The sequence below is a fragment of the Lepisosteus oculatus genome, chromosome 29, assembly GCF_040954835.1.
Source record: "Lepisosteus oculatus isolate fLepOcu1 chromosome 29, fLepOcu1.hap2, whole genome shotgun sequence".
Taxonomy (NCBI): domain Eukaryota; kingdom Metazoa; phylum Chordata; class Actinopteri; order Semionotiformes; family Lepisosteidae; genus Lepisosteus; species Lepisosteus oculatus.
In genome coordinates, this window is record NC_090724.1 from 647,327 (window position 1) to 667,268 (window position 19,942).

General features: G+C 37.2%; 1 protein-coding gene across 7 annotated transcripts in view; it reads right to left on the reverse strand.

Moving 5' to 3' along the window:
* The window catches only part of ptprsa (protein tyrosine phosphatase receptor type Sa), a 313,640-nt gene that overhangs the window by 239,745 nt on the left and 53,953 nt on the right, over window positions 1-19,942 (reverse strand). For 6 of the 7 annotated variants that reach the window (XM_069186057.1, XM_069186055.1, XM_069186056.1 and 3 more), the window contains exon 2: window positions 8,323-8,393. The exons of the other annotated variant lie outside the window; for it this stretch is intronic. The gene's annotated coding sequence lies outside the window, so the exon portion shown is untranslated. The remainder of the gene's footprint in view (window positions 1-8,322; window positions 8,394-19,942) is intronic. 7 annotated transcript variants of the gene reach the window in all.

Genomic DNA, 19,942 nt, shown 5'->3' on the forward strand with positions numbered 1-19,942 from the left:
ATGTCCCTCTGTGCACCTACAGTGGCTACATCAGAAGGTTCATTATAAACAATAGATTGGATTGCCAATACACATGCTAATAACATCATTGAGCTGTCAGCAAAAAAAACAACGAGTGAATGAAATCCCGAATGTATTTCAAATTCATGTTACTATTGTACTAATTAATTAAATTAACAATATTTGAAAGATTATAGGAAATCATAGATTCTTCTGTTCTTGAAGTCCTGTTTGTGGCATATCTGGGAGTCTGTTGGCATATTTCTCCTGACCTGTGGTTTCAGCTCAGTCAAAATTGCTGGTAGTCTCTAGCTGAAGTCACTCTGGTCTGGTTGGGGTCACTGTGTGGTGCTGGAGGTGGTTGTCAGGTTGGCAGAGACTGGCAGCTGTATCATAACACTTTCACAGCTTGAAGATGTGAGCAGAAACCATTCTTTAAGGCTTTAACAGCTATTTTCCCCACCCTCCAGGAGATGCTGTTGTAAAAGTTGTAAAACCTACTGATGCAGAGCCAAGTATTGCTGTTCTTAGCCTTGCTGCTGTACTTTAAATACTGTATATGCATTTACTCTCCATTTATATATCCTATAGATATATCATTAAGAAATGAATTAAATATAGTATATACTATCTTTATTGAATTAAAGCAAAAATAAATGTTGACAAAAAGATCAAAGTATTAATATCATCCATCATTACAGCATCTACTTAAAACCATAATCCACTGCCAAGTTGAGAAATAAACTTAGGGCTCCACAGGATCACCTTTTGATAAGTAACTCTTAACCTTTAAGAGTTAATTTGAGTCTGCTGGGTATACACAGGCACACTACTAGAAAACGCACAAAATAGTGACACAAACCATATTCCACAACAAGTGTATGGTGCTGGAACATACTGTAAATTTCAAATTGTAACTAAAACCACACACACATCAGGTAGTTTTGTAAGCTGTAAAGGTGGGAGGTATCGTATTGCCTGGTTTTTAACGTTTTTAACGTTTTAACGTTTTTAGCAACAGCAATGAGACCTATAACATTGCAGCTGGTCATCTGACAGTTTCTTTCTGGGTTGGTAATCTTAATTTCTCACCCCGGTTAAGGCCAGGAAGGTGCAGAGATTTACACAGCCTTATGCTCCGCTTTTTAAAAGGCAGTGCTGTGAATGGAGAGTCTTGATGGACACCTGCTGGAGGGCCAGACATGAAGCTGTTGTGGAATGAAACTCTGTGTGTCCTTGGGTGAAACATGACCCTTGGCTTTCCTGTCTCTGCTTTTTGACTGTTGGAAAATTTAGAGTTTGGGGATATAATGTAGAGTTGATTGCAGTTTCATGCCTTTCTTAATATAACACTAAACCAGCACATCTGGCTTGTACAACACATTCTAAACAGCAGTGTAAAAATGTTGACTTATTTGGCAAGGGTAGGAAGGAATTATTTATCTTGTACATTATCACAGCAGGTCAAAAGGCCAATAAAAATAACCCTGAAATTAAACAACACCTTCCCTGGTTTTAGTCCTGTCAAGAACTTGGATACATAATTAAATGAACTTATCTATTTAACTAAACCTTCTTTTTCAGCACATAAAAATGTTTAAACAATATTTTTATTGTTTTATTTGAGGTACCCTGTGACTTCTATTAGTTTATGGCTGGTTTAAAGATGATCATAACATTAAAAAGGGCTAAGCAAATAATGAGCTGAATTAAGGAGCTGAAAGCTCAGTGGGGACATTGGGCAGAAGAAACATAGCACAGCACTAGTTTAAAATGTTTTAACACCGAGCATCTTACAAACACCTCAGGAGGTACAAGCAACAGCTTATAAATACACACTTGTTCTTTTCTAATCGGTTCAAATATTCAGCTTGTTTAATGCTTCCACAAAAATATGCACAACAATCATTTTAGTTTAAATTATAATTGCCAATTATTTTTATTACATACCCACCTGATTTGAAATTGTGTCTTACATTACAGCTCAATTGTGTCTTTATATCTCCTGACAGATCAGTCATGTACATCTTACCTCATTGTGAAAGCTATTTAGATATGTTTTGGTTCTGTGTGTATTTAAAAGTTAGATTAGATGTAAGTGAGATCACATCCAGGAATTTATTTTCAGTATAAGGTTTTGTTCTGGTACTTTCATTGCAATAGGTATTGTAGAAAATAAATCGCTATAACATAGTTTGATTAATATATTCTATGAAACTATATATGTTAGTATACTGTATACATTTCATCACCCCCAGTCAGAGGTTGATATATACATTTTGTAAGTAATGCCACAAATAACTTAAGTATTTATAATTGAGTAATGGTAATATATTGCCATGGCCTTTTCTGATATTGTATTACAGACCCATAATGCACTGCAGTGTACAAACTATAACATAGTGCACAACTTAAAACATCAAATAGCCTGTCAAACAGAATAATACTACAGTTATCAAGTTAAACTTTATGCTATTGGTGAAGAGCTGTAAAACGTAGCCTGTGTTTTAAATTTTCTTTTGTGATACACTTCCCAAGATTACATTTTGGACTTCTCTTATATTGGATGTGTAGATCACATCCAGAAATGTATTTTCAGTCCAAGGCTTCATCCTGTTGATTTCATTGCAATAGGGATTATAGAAAATAAAGCTGTGTTTAAAGTAGAGATTGGCAATCCTGCCGGTGTGTCTGCAGGTTTTCTAGGCCTCTTCAAAGTTCCAGCACTTGAAGTGTTGGAAGAAGCTATTAACTTGGTCCTATTAAGCCAATAATGAGCTTGAATGAGCTTGTTAAGAGCTGAGCTGGAGTGAAAATCAACAGACACACAGGATTGCCCATTCCTGGTTTACAGAAACCTAGACAGTTATCACAGTTGCTCTGCAAAGGGCTACCACACTGTTTACTAAATTATGATGTTTTTATTTTAACCAGATAGAATAATTGAGAACAACACGTAAACAACAATGATAACCTGGAGGCCTGTTTATTTAGCAGGACATCTTCTGGGGAGAACTGAGTGGAAACGTTGCTCAAGGTGAAATCAGCACCATCTCGGGTAGAATTTAAACCTAAAACCTTCCAGTCAGGAGTCTCTAGAGCCCTAACCACAGATCTGTTCTGCTGGTGTATGGCACCCTATTCATCAATCAACACAGAAAACATTTTAGAAAGAAAACCACACTAAATTAACTTCATTCAGCTATGGTCAGATCTGCTCAGAAACTATAAGACGTATTTGGTGATCAGCTATGCTAACTTATTCACGAGATTCATGTCTCCTGTTAATTATATTAAACCAGGGGTATTGAATCATGGTTCAGCTGGACACTCATTTCCAAAACTGGACCCTTTATCCAGCTATTAATAGGATTCATTTGAACACTTTTAATTGTTTTTTTAGTTCCTAAGCATGCAGGAAATAATGTGTGCAAGCGATTTCAGTACTTTTGTGATTTTATAAATGTAGAAAAACAATTATTTTTGTCATAGCCACCCAGGATTATCTTCACAGAGAGGGTCAGTGCTGACTGGGGGAGAGACACGACAGTGGAAGACACTGGGCAGCTGCAGCCGTCACTGTGTCTATACACACTGCAGGATTTTAAAAGTACTCATTCTCCTGCTTTTTTTTCTACTACTCACACTTTCATAGCTTCATGAAGCAAATGCCAGAAAGGTTGCAGCAAGGGGTACCCATACAAGTAGTCAAAATGTGCAAGAGCATTGACAAAGTCATCCCTAGGACACAGGTATATACCGTGTGCATTTAAAACCTACAACAAAAGGCACTTCTTTACCGTAAGGGTTGTGGGAGTATGGAACAAGTTATCCAGCCACATCATGGTTCTTATATTCTTATGTTGGGTAGGCAGATTCAGAATGTTTCAAAGTTTTAATTCTTTTAATTAAAGAATTGTAAAATACTTTTCCCTTCTCTTCTATTGCCCTTCATAAGACTTAAAAGTAAGTAAAAGACTTACTGTAGTCAACAAATGTAAAACATTAAATTGCGATTATTATAGTTATTATATAAAAATGAAAGTGGGTTTATTATTTTGTTTTCCCTAATCTTCTTGTGATGCCAATCAAACAAATTGATCATGAATGTCAGTCCTGTATCACCTTTACAACCGATCAATGATAATGTAGGGAGCTACAGTATAAAGAGTAAAATTGGCTTCACAATGCCATTGTGCAGTATAACAATTTAATTTTCTTTTTAGGATCAGTAAAAATTCATCACAGTTCCTTACTTGTATTCATAGGCATCATCTAGTCATTTATAACGCATTAAATTGGACATGCTGTTTAATTACAGGAAAGCATGTCAGAGACAAATTAGATGTTGTAAAATTATAGGCCTTGTATTAAAAAAACACCTGTGTTATGTGACCACTTTTTTGAGTGGGCTCTTAATACAGGTGTGAGGGTAATTCCAGCTTTGTTTTCTGCAAGGGAACAGCCATAATACAAAAATGTTTTTTCTTCTCTAGAAAGACCTAAGAGAAAACTGACCGTGTTTATTCTTGATCATACTGTACATATCCTGAAGGAAGTGAACCACTTTAGTCTTCAATACACAACATTACAAAGGGTTTTGATTCAATTTATCCCAACAGAGACTCCTCAAAGCTAAAGGTTAAATTTTATCTAAAATATTCCTGCAATGAAATCTTTCTTAAACATGGACAGTAAGAAACACAGGAGCCAGTTCTTTAATCAAAGATTCAGTGGTGTCTAGAACGTGCTATCCACTCCCTGAGATCCTTCAAGAGACGGATGTATAAGATTCTTGGATCATTGATTAACTAGTGATGGGAAGAAAAGTCTCTGCCTTTTTTTAACTTTTCTTATATTCTTCTGGCATGTCTGAAAATGGCTCTGCCAGATCTCTCTGATGATATGCCCTTTCCAGAAACCATAGGGGGTGTCTTCTGAAAGAGCTCGTTCTGCTGACAGGATAAGGTCGTTTTTTACAGCTGTCACCTCAGTAAAGAAAAAGGTTGTGCACATGTACATTTCCCTTCTGCACTTGAGCATGTTTACTAACAGACAGATATTAAAGACAGCTTTAGGAAAAATGTTCGCATTGCCCACCATGCTTTATAACACATACAAGGAGGGTTAAACAGAAATTATAAAAGGGAGCCTTTTCGAAATTAATGTCATCCTGTCAATGGTAACAATGAAAAAAGAGGCTCACCATAGGTGCTTAGCAGCAGGTGTGACTAACAAGCAGTGTTGTCACCACTTTCAGTTTACTCCCTTCCTCTACCTGGTACTCAAGCTCACTCCATGCGAACTACACTGAGCCGTGACAATGCAAAGCACACTCACACACACAAAAGGCAATGCTAGGCCAATCAGATCTCCCCACACTTACTCTTTCCCATTCTGAGGCTGAAGCATCAGAATTTGTCAGCTGGAGTACAGACAAAATTCTTTACTCATTGCCACAAATCCCATCCTGCAGAGGGAGAATGAGATTCAACATTCTCCTCTGACACACCCTCTTACAGGACTGTTAGCATCAACTGGAAGAGCGGCATGTCTCAGTGATGTCACTGCAATCCTGTTGAACTGGCTTAAGCCAAGATTCCTGGCTCTAAACACCCACCTTAACCAAGCGGCACTCTGCCAGTTGAGCAACACCAACTGGGGAATCCTGGTTAACATCTCATACAACTAATTTGTTCTTCAGCGTTCCATCCTCACCGAAGAATCATATTGTTTGAGCATGTTTTACAATTTTACAAAGTGACCACGCAAATTTATATTGTCATTCTTTCTGAATGGGGATTTTCAGTCTGGGTGGTGTGTCTGCTCTGTGATTAGTGTCCTGTCCGGGGTGTATCCTGCCTTGCACTGATAGGCTGTCGCTCCTCCACAACCCTGAATTGGAAGAAGTGGCTAGAAACTGGATGGAGGGATTTTGTATCTGAACCATAATCATGTTCTTTCTCTTTCTTCACAGAAAAATGTACTTCATGGAGTGTAGCAGTGAATATGAAAATAGCTTTCATCATTATGAAATTGGGCATTTAGAGAAGGGAGAGCAAACTGCCCATTTCCACACAAATACAGGGTCTGCCTGCTTGTTCTCCAACATCAAAAAACAAATCAAAGGCAAAGCTGTACTCATTCTACAAAGCCTCTGAGAGCAAAAGAAATTCAGTTTTCCATTAGGGTATCCAAGTTTCAACTTTACATAATGCCATATATCACTGGGACCTTCGGTTTTTTAGAGTGCAAGCTCCTATATGATATAACAGCATTTTTAGTAATATATTCATCTGCATACTCTAAGAATTAATTATTGCTTGTTTAATACCTCTACTTTTCTGTTCGGTTATTTTTCAAATTTCTACGTAAAACTGACTGGCAGGGTGTCGGTATGTTACAGATTTACTACATGTTTCCAGAACCAGCCAGTCCAATCAGCCAGGTGGTGGTGATGCATTTCTATATACTTCATTTCTTGTCATTAATAGTGCTGAGAGCAGATGTTCCAGGTTGTTTCTTTTTCAGTCATTTTTTGACAGACATAATTAAATTTGCTTTCAAATGTCATAGTTTAGTAACAAAATCAAAATTGTTTTATTAAATGTTTTATAGAAACTGGGGGCAGGTTAATTAAATTTTTGTATAACAGCAGGTGCAGAACAGCGCAACATTCATTTCTATATATTTCCCATTTTTTCATGAAAAAAAATCATATTAGTTACTACGAGCTAGCCAACTGCTTAAAATTCTTTACTTTAATGTCTGTTTTGATTTAGTTAGGATTTCAATGCTTTGCATAAACCGAATGGAAATGAACACGCCAGTAGAGCACATTAAAAATAATTCGTCTAAAGTTGAACTGAAAGCTGCTGGGAGATGACAGACATATGTCCATCCATTCATGTCTAAATCATTTCCAATACAGCGTCTCCAGGGGAGTCGGAGCCTATCCCAGCAAGCAAAGGGCGCATGGCGGGATACTTCCTGAACGGGACACCAGTCCATTGCAGGGCACACACAGACACCAACACGCACACACTCACATCAGGGCTGGTTTCTACAGAGGCCAATTAACCTACCAGCATGCCCTTGGACTATGGGCTGAAACTGGAGTGCTTACTGGTCAGTAACAGTAACTTGCGTAGAGAATGGGGAGAATTTGCAAACTCCACACAGCTAGCACCCAGGTCCAGAAGTGAACCCAAGGCCCGGTACTGCAAGGCAGCTCTGCTGACCCCTGCGCCACTGTGCCACCAACAGGCACATGTGCTACTTAAAAATGTAACTTGCTTATAATTGAAATTTGTCAGTTAGGAAATCTGAAAGCATCTATACTGGCAAGTTTATCTTGTCAATATCACTTTCATCACATGGTTCGTTGAATGATTTTCTTGTAGGAATGTTTGCCTTAGTGCTACAGAAAGGTGACCAAATGGAAAGCTGTAGATTGATCTACAGGCACAAACAAGAAATGTCTCCTTCAGGCATATCTTCACAAGTGCATTGTCACGGAGTCTACTCATTTTTGTTTGAATATTTAGAGAGCTGAATACATTTGGCCACAAAAGAAAGGTGCCCCACTGGTAATAGAGAGGAAGTAAAATGTGTCTGCATTTTTAAATAATGATGTCTTTCATGTTTGAAAAGTCGATGCCACAAAACTTCCTGGGTCCCTGTCTGCTCAATATTGATGAGTAAATTTGTTTTGCAAAAGAAACACATAAATTACATTTAACCAGTTCTTTCCTGGCTGCATTTTCTCATTAGTACATTTGCTTTCCTGTTTTTATGACACTGAAGTTTTACCAGTTATCAACACAACTAAACTTGCAGTATAAGCTCAAGAAGGATCAGCTTCCTTATGGACCAGCACTATGACTGAAGAATAATCATCTAATTAATTTATAAATACTTCATCAATCATTCATAAACATCTATGGTGTAGTGAATTGACAACATGCCGCATGTGTAGCATTGTCAATGCATTAGTATTGAGATGTAATTCACATCTCCTGGTCTAAATTAACAAATGATGGTTTTGTTATTTAGTTGATCAAATCCTGCCTAGGATCTACAGAAGAACAAACTGTATATATCATATTTCTGATCATTACCCAGATAATGGACTGTTATTAAATATGGCCAGATTTTAATTGCATGAAATAAAAACTGTCACAATTGCACATTTATGAAAGAGACAAAGGGATAGTTTGATTTGGTCAAATGGGGACACGTAATTGGTTGTGTTGTCCATTACAGAAATATTTAGGATTTCAGAAGAAGTTTGCATTGTCAAGAAAACTCCAAATTTCCTACCGGTTTGGTAGTTTTCAAAAGGTCTGTCGCTTCATATCCCCTTTTATCTGCTTCAGTCCAATCGAGTATACCTGTTTTAGAAACATTAAAGAAAAACAAATTAAAATAGGCAAGCAATTAACTTATGAAAGGGGAGAATAGAAAACTCAGAAGAGGCCATACTTGTCCGTCAGGTTTGCCCAGATACTGGACCTCTGATGGCTGAAAGATTCCCACTGCACCACCACGGCTTTGATATTTGTTCCTGTACCCACCATGTAAAACCTTTCAGTAAAACAGTCAGTTTCCTCACTGTACCAAAATGTGAAGCATGACATCATGTACACCTGCCATCCAACAACTGGCATGAAGCAGGACAGACCCTGGGAGGGACGCAAGTCCACACACACGCTCACACCAGGCCAGTTTTCCCAAAAGCCCATTAACCAGTACTGTCTTGTATGTCTTTGGACTGTGGGAGGAAACCAGAGCCCCTGAAGAAAACCCACACAAACTCCACACAGACAGCACACCAGGAACTGAACCCAGCACCCCAGCACTGCAAGGCAGAAATGCAAACCACTGTGTCACTGTTACTAGTAATGTAAAAAATAATTGCCTGGTTAAAATGTGGAACAAAACTGCCAAAAGCAAAAGCAATGCAGTCAGTTTTAATTCACTTACAGGGATATATTTTTGTCAGCACATACCTTGCCGAGATAATGTGAAATAAATATTGCACCCAGTGGTTCTATAATGACAGTGAAAGAATTGTATTTGCATTGTACACTTAGGAGAGATTGCTCATTAAATTCCAGTAATTTGAGAAGGCAAATATTTATGTATTCACAGAAATGAATACATTAATTTGCAATTACTTTAAAGGAGATGCAGCCAAACCCCAATAATGCAGATGTGAGAAGAGTATTTTTGGCTTTAACACATTTAATTAGAGGGGTCACCGCCTGGCCATGCACTCAAGGAACTTGGAAGCTGTCCCCTCACACACTGAGCAAGCCAAGAGTTTGTCATGTATCTGGGGGTGATGGAGTTAGTGTGATGAGGTGCTCCAATGGCCTCTATTATAGCCGTTTACCATGAACTCCAATGAGTCGCATGGATTGCCACATGAAAGGAAGGTGTTGAACTGCCAATCAGCTTCTGGGACAAGTTCTTTCTGGAATTTGACAAGTACATTAAAATTTATTTCTGCATTAACGAGATATTCACAATCAGCCTTAACACCCTGCATTTTTATTCTGAAACAACACTACGTAATATACTCCTTTTTTTACCATGTGCTAGGAAATAAAGAAACTATTCAAATGCAGAGAGATACAAGCAATGTAAATGTGAAGCCTTACACTAACTAGCAGAACATGATGGAGAGGTTGAAACAAAAGAAAAACAAGTTGCCTTTCAAAATAGTGGATAATATATACAATATTTCCAGGATCATCATTGACATGGCAAAAAGAAAGAGATATTTCTGCACATCAGTGAAATACAACAGAGGAAAACAGCCTTTTCTTGAATAGGTTTTGTCTCTGGTGTCTTGTCAGTGAATGGCTCCAGAGTGCAGTATTTTTTATGCTCCCTGTTCTTTTGAGTGAAGCATGAAGGCAGACCCATGAAACCTCTTGGGGCACTGTTTCCACGACAACCAACAGGCACACATGATTCTTCTTTCTGACCGGCCTCTTTAATTTGAGCCCAGCCAATCAGGATGGCCCCTGAGCCAGGGGCAGGGGCAGATTTTGAGTCCTCCCAGAATATTTCAGAAAAATGAAGTCTAGGGAAAGGGCAGTAAAGAATGCTCGTTATATTCTCTGTGTTCTGTGGTCAAATGGGTGGAATGAGCCTATAATGGAGGAGATTACTCCTTAGAAAGAATGACTAGGAGGAGGAATAGTTCCAGTTTCCTACAGAACCATTGGTAATATATCCTCCTGAACGCAAAAGCTGGCTCACTATCTGCTTCCAATTTTATAAATCAATCTTTGAATGCATTAACAAGCAGTCATCTCATCTGACAGGAAATGTAAAAGTCTAATAAAATGGGGAAAAGTAAAACGAGCACTTACAGATTGCATTTGCAACAAATGGTTCTGAAAACATTTTCTGAAATACTCAGCCATTCCTAACCAAATAATTTTCATTTATAGTTTGTTGGGTTGCTTTCTGATCTCAGGAGAACATTTGTAGATAGAGGTTGAAGCCTTTCAGTTTTGTTGCTCGAAAAATTCTCTTTCACAAAAAAGATTAATGGGGTGGCTGCCTGCTAGCCAGTGAAAAGAAGAGGAACATGGAGCCACCTGAGCCAAGGCACAAACAATGCTGTTTAAATTTTACAGAAAAAGAAGAAGAAACAGTATCACTGTTGAATTAGAAAGAGTTATAGTTCTAAAATGGTATTTGAATATGCCTGATACTCAGTGGCATAAAAGGAATGATTAAATAGACTGGAAAACAGAGAGCATGTTAGGTATATTTCTGGAAAGGATATCAGAGTGATGAGAGTAAAAAGTAAAAGACACATTGGAACACAAAACGATTTCCTGTAGACAGGAGATTGGGGAGGATAGATGGACATTTCTTTTCCACGGATTGCATGGGAGGTCCTATAGAAGGCAATTAAAACACCTGTTTCCAGCCTTATAAGTTCCATGCAGTCGACCACGAGGGGGCACCTCCAGGAAAACCATCAAGAAGGATTAGTGAGGAAACAGAAGACAGGACTGAGCAGGTCTGGATCAACATTCCAGCCTCTTCAGGCAGGAACACAAATGCAGAAAGTTATAGAAAATAAATGAGACTTGGACTTATTGGACAAATGAGTCATAAGGTATCTAGCAATTGTATTAAAAATGAACAGCAAAGAGAACACTGTCACCATCACATTTTATTTCTTCTTTGCAACTTTCCTTCTGAAGTCCTGAGTAATTTACTATAGTTCAATCTTTCATTTAAAAAACAAGGAGTAGCATCATTAAATTATTGCTATATTAATTGAAAATACAGTTTATTAAAAGACCAATGAATATATACACAGTGAAGTGACAACATAGATATGTTAGCACAGAAAGGCTGCAGAAAAGCATTGCTTCTCATTAAGGTGCTTCTGTATATTTATTTTGGGTTTAAAAAAATCAGTTTCTATATATTGTTTTTCATTTTAACTACTTTTCTTAAATTATTTTCACACTCCGAATATGTCAGAAAACCCAGAGAACTGCTAGTTTTACCTTAGAAAGCTCTGATTTATAAAGGTAGTTTTCATTTGCATTTGCAATTGCAAAAAATTCCATCCACACAAATTACAACACATGATAGCACATCATAGAAACAATTACCTGGAATCTGGAATGTTGTCCAAACTTTTTTTCTTAGACCAATATTGAAATGTAAAAGGGAAAACGCAGACCTTGGGAGGTCAAAAGAAAGAAAGACACTTCTTCCTGTATCATTTGTTAATTTGTATTCTAGGTCTTAATAGAAAACTTGCTCTGAGTGTCCATTCTGAAGACTGTAATTACAGCATGGAGACATGAACTAGACATTCACTGAAGCATGAAGCAGGCTGTAGCAACAGCCAATTTGTTTCAGCAAAGGGGAGTGAGGTTCAGTTTGTTTCCTCACTTCATGTAAATGGATGCAATGCTACACCAATTTTGTCTGACAGGTGAAGTGGTGTGAATGTGTTTAAAAACAAGTATTTCACAGATGTCAAATCTGTCAACACCACACAGGTGCTTGGCTTCTGAGGTGAATATTAAGAATGGTGCATCATCACTCACCTAATTGGTGTCCCCAGTAGGATGATTTTTCTGAATCTACTTTCCAGTTTTAATTTTTGTTTATATAATTTTTAAACTTCTTTAATTTTTTAATGAAAAGATTGAAGCATAGCAAATAATAAATCAATTCAGAAGATGTTTTGTCTACAAGTTGTTGATAAAGAGTGTTAGCACACACCTAGGAGATGTCTAGGCAAGCGCTGTTTTTGTAATACAAAGCCTTATGAAAGGCTTGATCAAATTACAAGGGTTCAACCAGTGAGTAGTAGCCATGTTTATTTTTCAGTGAGTTGAAAAGAGTTTCCAGGTTACAGCACTAAAGAAAGCGGACTAATGTAACAGAAGAATCAAAACTTAGTTCATAAAGTGAAACAAACATAAAATACTTTGAAGATTTGACTAAGAAGCTGTATCAGCCTGTGAGTTGCAGATGAGTGCACATAAAAGTAAAAAAAACTGTAATTTAATGAGGTTATTCACTGGTGGTTCCTCCCTTTTTGATTAACACTACTGAGAATAGACGGCATGACTTTAGAAACAGTTGTGGATGCATGGAACATTATGCTAGATTCATAAATTTTCTTATCACATTGTTAGCGTTCTTATTTGCTCTTAAGAAACTTTCTTAATAGGAAAACTAGGTGGTTTTACAAAAACAATTTTGTGTGCAGTTCCTCTTTAAGACTATGTACTGCAGTAATAAGCACTTCGACTTGAGTTTCATTAATAAGTCTGCTTTGTGTAGATAAGTGTAGCAGCATCTGCTATAAGTCAGTTCTACATGAAGCCCAATCATAATTACACCAGTATCTGACAGACAGTATGTTTCCTGGTAGTCTCAGGATATTCAATTAAATGTCTCTTCAGGAGTTACTCTGCCTCTACCCCAGAAGGGATCTTCCTTTAACTCCACATGTACAGGAAGATACCAACTTTAACTCCACATGTACAGTATTATAGAAAAAATGAAAAAAGAATGTCAGGTGTTGCTAGCTTGTAGCCATATGACCACTGAGGCTGATCAGACCAGAATTAAGCAGAACCACAGTTGAATCGAACTCATATTATTGGTTTAGATAGTAAGCTCAGGCTCTATCAGTGAATCAAGTAATGGTAGAGGGTCTAATTTGTGGTTTTTATTTTTCCCATGGTGTTATGTATCATAAAAACTGTAAATAAAGAACAGGAGGTCTAGAGCAAGAATGATTAGCTCCATCTCCCTTAAGCTGTCACCATCAATTACTGTTACGACTAGATTTTGTCAACGTTACCCAGGCATTTTATCCTTGGAATAAGTCTATCTGTCCTTCTGTAAACTCTCTCTCACGCAGCCCTGTCTTTTCGTATGACAGGATGACCAGAATTCACTACAGACCAGCTTCTAATTTTTCTGTCACAGCTTCAAGCTTGATTTCACAAGATCTCGCTGGAATAACATAATTGTATCTTTTACTTTTGAGGTCTTTTCTAAATCTGTGCTGCCCCCTAGAATTCTTTAAGAATGCTGATACACAAGCAGTAATAAGTTCAATGATATACTATAACACTACAACAAGAAGTTTAAGAGCAACTATAAAAACTTTATTTCTTCAAGCATCTTCATATTTCCAGGGGAAAGTGGGTACAGTTATTACTGAGAACAACAGATACACATTGACTTAATTCCCCTCCCCAATTGACAAAATTCACTTTTTCCTTTACCAGAAAGCTGAGCTTCACAAATCAAATTTGTGCTGCTGAAAAATGTAATTTTGAAACTGAAGCTTTGTTACACTCCAAATGAGCACTGGTAGACACCTACAGCATATGTAAAACTGATTTTCAATTAATTTCATACATCCTGAGCTCTCCTGTACTGTGTACCCAAAACATGATGCTCCACACTAAATTAATTAAAGGAATGAGCTCAAGAAATTTCATATCTTCATTGAAAATGTTGACTTCAGGCATTCAGGACTACCAGAGGCTACCCAAAAGAACCCAAACTCTAATATTAATTGTCATACCTTCCATAATAAAATGAAAAAAAGAGTTCACTTTTACTCAGATAAACTCAATCCTGTGAAGAACCTTGCCTTCTAGGCTTTACAACAGTATGGAATTTAACTTTGCGAAAATAAGAAAAAGAAATGTTTAAAAATAGACCTGGAGGAAAATTAGTTTAGTAGATATTTGATCCTCCAGTTTTATCCCCACAAAGGCGGTATTTTTTTCAGTTTTGTTTTGCATTGAATTGAAAATATTTTTGGAAGACAGGTAGGGCATACAATCCTTGCTAAATAAGCAGGTTTATATATATGTTTATAAGGGAAGAAGTAATTTATTTTATTATCGCTATTATCTGCTTGTGCAGGATTTGTCCCTGCAAAATTCCAAGCCCCTTTGACCTACCCTTGCTCTGGACCCAGAGTTTTAAAGCTGGGATCATCTGTTCTAATCCCCTCTCATTAAGGATGAGCTGCCTGATAGCACTGCCACCAGCCACAGTCCCCTGCAAATGTAATAAAATACAGCACTGGATCATTGCTCCTGCTCCTCTGTAAATAACACACAAAATATAATAACTGTATAAAAAAATAAACTGTTTAGCTGATTATGCGTATTAACGGTATTTACAGCACAGCAAAACCTTTTCCTTAAATTGGAAAAAAAGAAGCTTTTTTTTGGCCAGCACCAGGATGCCTAGCGGGACGGCCAGACTACATGATGAAAAAGACATTGATTTCTCATAGGATGATGGGCTAAGCTCTGTCTCTGGTTCCCAGATTTAGGATTACCCCATCTCCTCTCTTTACCCTGCTCGATGTCCTCGGGATAGACCGCTTGCCAGCTTCATTGGCAAAATCAATGTGGATTTCGCAGAAATACCCTGTGGTGCTGAGCTCCCTTCCAAAGCAGTTTTATAACTTAATTGTTTTACGAATTGGTGAGTTAAAGTGCAGTAGAAGTATAACCCAAAGAGTAGTAGTTCAGGTGGGTAGCTGCGTCAGCATGCGTAGGCTGCAAAGGAACAAGTAATAGGTTTATTCCATGCTGAAAAAAAGAAGAAAGAGAACACAACGTTTCGGCCGTGGAGCCTTCTTCAGGTGTGACCCAAAGAGGACAAACACACCACTGAGAAATGAATTACAGGGAATTTCACAAACACTACAAGAGGAAGATCTCAGAGTCTTATTTCCCTACATGATCCTAGCTTAATTTTTAATTAAAACTATTTCTTAACATAATTTTTTCTAATTCTTAACCTTCACTTTTTATCCAAAGCTCACAACTTTGAGGAATGCTTCCACTGAGCCTAATGAATTCTTTATTGGCTACAGCAGGAGAGCACTGAACTGTGACATATTAATCAATACAAGCTGGGCAGTGGACTCTGGCAGGAAACTATCAAAGATGGTTTTTGTGTTCCATCATATGCTTCTATCTTCACCAAATGAACTTTTCAATCTGTTGATTCTTAATCAAACTTTGTTCAATTTCTCAGATGATACAACTGTTACACAACTGCATTTTAAATTGAAAGTTCTTTTACTGTATCTGTAAAACACAGTAGCCTGGAACTATGTTTCTAAACCTGCTCGATATGAAGCTTCTGTCACAGATTGATGCCCACAAACTGTACATCAGATGAACTAACTTTATTCACACTGCTAAATGATACTTGTCCTGCTCTATTTATATCCCTTCCATTCTAAACACACTTCCATTCTCATAAAGTGAGGCAAGAGGAATTCTAAGTCATTTTGTGATTACACGGTATTTTACTCAAGTCCTGTAATAACTGTGACTGCCTTTTGCGGATTGTTTTTAAATGTGGCAATTAGAGCTCTGCTTTTGTTTTAAAAGATACCTTGACTTCTGTTTACATATCAGGCAGAAAAGAAAGAGCTGGAAATTTACACCACCTTTTGAATCATCTGTTAAACCTGGACCCTGCCTGCTTGAGGTCCTTAAAGAGCTCATGGCACTGTTTGAAAGGGTAGGAACATGAACCCCAAGGCAGGCTAAATGCCAGTTCAGTCTGTTCTGACTAAATTTGTTCCTCTAGATTACCTGCTTAAATAATTACTCAATCTATGGAATTATTTCCATTTTGTCTGCTGTGTAATTTAGCTGGTGATGTAACATGTCTTCCAAACTTGATATGTGTTCACTGCTACAGTACCTGTTAAGTCTTTCAGGAAATGATTTTGTAAGACAAGAAATATGTAAAGTCAAGAATTTCTGCTACTATTATTACCATCGCGTAATGCGTGGAGCAAATCACTACATAGTTTTTACATAATTTATTTTAAAAAAAGTATAAGTGAAAGTATATACATGGGAGTCCCTACTGACTAGCAAAAGAATCTGCATTAAATTTGATACAGTAATGCAGTTTGGCATGTTAGCAAAGAACACAATAAACCTAAGAGACATAAATAAAGTGCGACCAATATTCCTACCTAGCTTGTTTGCTTGCTAGTATGGGGTGTCACAAAAACAAAGATTAGAATTTATTAAATCATAGAGCATTTTATTTTAGACAGCATTTAAAACTTGAAATTTAATATCATAGAGCTCACCCTGCTCTTGAGTGAGTACCTTGCCCAGTTAATCCTCTCAGGTTTATTTTATGAGAGGTTAAAGGGCTGTCCTAAGATGGAACCTATGGAAAAGTGAACTGCTCCAGTACAGGTGTACACACTGGATGAAATACTAGGAACCTGTAGAAAAGAACAGACTTTGCCCCAGTAGGTACAGCAGCTGCATCAGCACGCACAGACTGCAAAATAACAGGTAAAAGTTTATTCCATTCTGAAAGGAAAAAGAAAAGAGACACAATGTTCTTTTATTTTCCTTTCACCATGGAATTAACCTTTTCCTGTTCCAATATTTAACTTACATTAGTTTTATATATAGCGTAATATAAACTTTCCATCACAATTCATGTTTCAAGATCTCAAGCCTTTTGATAACTAGAGGAATCATTGAATCTACAGTTGAGTCCTGCTCAGCATTACCCTCACCACAGCTCCAAAAGACAAGGCACTGTAAAGATTTCACAACTCTGCATAATACATTTCACATTCTGTTTGAGCTGTTCTTGCTCTGCAGGTCATGCAGAACCAACATATTCCTAGTATTTTCATCAGTGAGCGTATCTTCATATAAACAGTTCAGCTTCTGTATATTTGTTTGGAGGTTTTTAATGCAATGTTTTTTCTATGGTTAAGTCTGTACTGAATTTTTGTCAATGTATCAAAAACCCTTTCTGAGATTTGATGGAGTACTGTGGCATTTGATCAGCACCAGTGATGGACCTTTTCTAAAAAAAACACAAGAATTACTTTCCACATGGGAATCCTCAACTCAGTGTCCTTCAATGTGCTACAAAGATAGTCCCTTTGAAGAGGATTGGATCTGGGTCTCCTATTGGTGGCCACCATACTGTACAGCACTTCAGTACAGTTTAGTCAAATAACTCTGCACTGCAGGAGTAATACAGGATGTCTGTATTTGTTTATTCTTGTTTTCTTTTGTTTTTTTTAATTAAAAGGGCTTTCAATGAAGTGTGAATGATAATTACAGTGCAGTCTCTACTTTACAGAAAAAGCTCAGTGAATCTCTCCCTGCCGAATGTACTGTATGCCTTTTCCGTCACTGAAACTGTTTTAGTTTTTTAGTTTTTCTTCTCGGTTTTTGATGACTTTTTTAGCCTGAAAAAACGTCAGTTTATGCATGGAATTTTTATTTAAAATATTCACATTAAAACAGTGTGTACATCATTTGCAATTCAACAAGATGAGAGATCTTTGAAAGGGGGATAATGCTTTTGCTCTAGATGTCTCATTTTGTAAATAAATACACTGACGAGGTGGTTGGCCAAGTGTCTTGGTCGGCAAGCAAGGGTCTTTATGTATTCCAATCTGTTTCACATACAAGCACCCTAAGGAAACTTCCAGACATCCCAGGTGGGTGCACGTTTCACATATCATGAAATAGGATTATATATATTCAATTAATCTATACAGTATATCACAATGAAGACGAAAGAACAATATTGCTCTTTTCCCTGTCTTTCTGTCAACAGATTTTCTAAGGTTTTCTATGATACTGTATATAACAAAGCCCAGAATGCCACAGCATACAGTATATGAACCATCCCTGCACTAAATCAGGGCAATTAAATACATTTTTATTATTGTTTTTTTCTGATGAGATCATTTGAATATGTGATCTGTTGGAATGGAAGTGAAATTAGCTATTAGTCCTACTATATAGAGAAATACCCATTTCCTACACACCTGTCATTGCTAACCTAGGGAAGTAAAGGCCAAAATCTGGATTTTGTTGCTACCAATTAAAGCAACTGTAGCTTAAGTACTATTTTTTTTATAACAGCTCAAATGTAAAGCAAACTTTTCACTAGCTAGGTTGCAGTGTTGAAGAGGAAGGAATGTATGTAGTTAATAATGGTTTTTGCTAAAAATCAATAATTCTCTAATTAGCCAAACAAATTGCCTATTTAATTTCTGTGAGTTCTTCCAATATGCAGTGTTTATTGTTTTCAAAGCTGTATGCTTTCAAAAAAGTCAATTAAATAAAATAAACTAATTATACATAAAAAGCATAATTGGGGTTCAATACAAAATAAATTACTTCCTTTAATTAACTACCTTACTGACGAACAAAAGCAAGAGAATGTTTTAAGTGCTAATTTAAATATGAATTCTGTCTTTTATTGCAAGCCCTTTGTTAACAACATTAGTCTTCAGATTATAGACTGGAGTCTTTACATTCCTTTAGAAATTGATTTTCTCTTCTACTTTCTGAAAGAACATGAAAATATCAAATTACTGTACACCTCACATACAGTAGCACAGATGTCCAGTTTTCAATTAAGACAATCCAATTCACACTCCATTTACTTTACATTTATTTGGGTGTAAAAATGTGCATTTATCACTGTGTCATTATGGATTGCTCCTTTTATAAGATGAAGAATCTAGCACTACTACCATACTGTTCCCTTGTCCAGGATTCCATACCAGTTTAGGAAGCCTGTCTGTGTGCAGTTTTCATGTTCTCTCTGTGTTTCAAAGGATATTTGCTGAGTACTATAGTTTCTTCTTATCTTCCAAAACAATGTAGAGGTTAGACTTGATTACATATTCTAAGCTTTATCCATTATCCTGTTGGGCTTGTTCCCAGTACAACCATTACGGACTATGTTATAATAAACGCAACATGGTATAACTTACTTATTCCTAAGGAATAAGCTGTGGCAGAACATTTTAACTGACCTACCTAAAAAAACAACTAACATTTAATTCATTGTCAGAGCGCTGCAACCCCCGGCCCACCCAGAGAGCCTAGGGCACCAGGCAGAAACACACCCTGGGCTGAGGCCCTCAGTCTGCCGCAGGACACTCACGACCAGGGAGAACATTGGAACTCCACAGAACAGTTCCGCAGTCCGGAACACGAAGTGTGAGACAGAAGCACCAGGACAACAGAATGGAATTCATGCTGCATAAATGAGTGGAGATCTCACTGAGTGGCTCAGAATTCAGAAGAGAAACAGAAGGTTCTGTAGAACCCAAGAGTTATTTCAAGTCAAGTGAATAGGATGAGGGGACATAACTGGACATGGGTTAAAAGACACTCATTAATTTTAGGTAAACCTTTTGGGCACAGATAATTGTCTCAACAGGACACAAACTGCATAAGGAGACACTAGCAACTTCCTGATGCTGTGATAGAGGTATAGTAACAATAATACAGAAAAATGGTCTGTGTATAGAACAATGGTCAGAACTGCCTATTCTTGTCTTCTGGCACAAAAATTAAAGAATCTACAA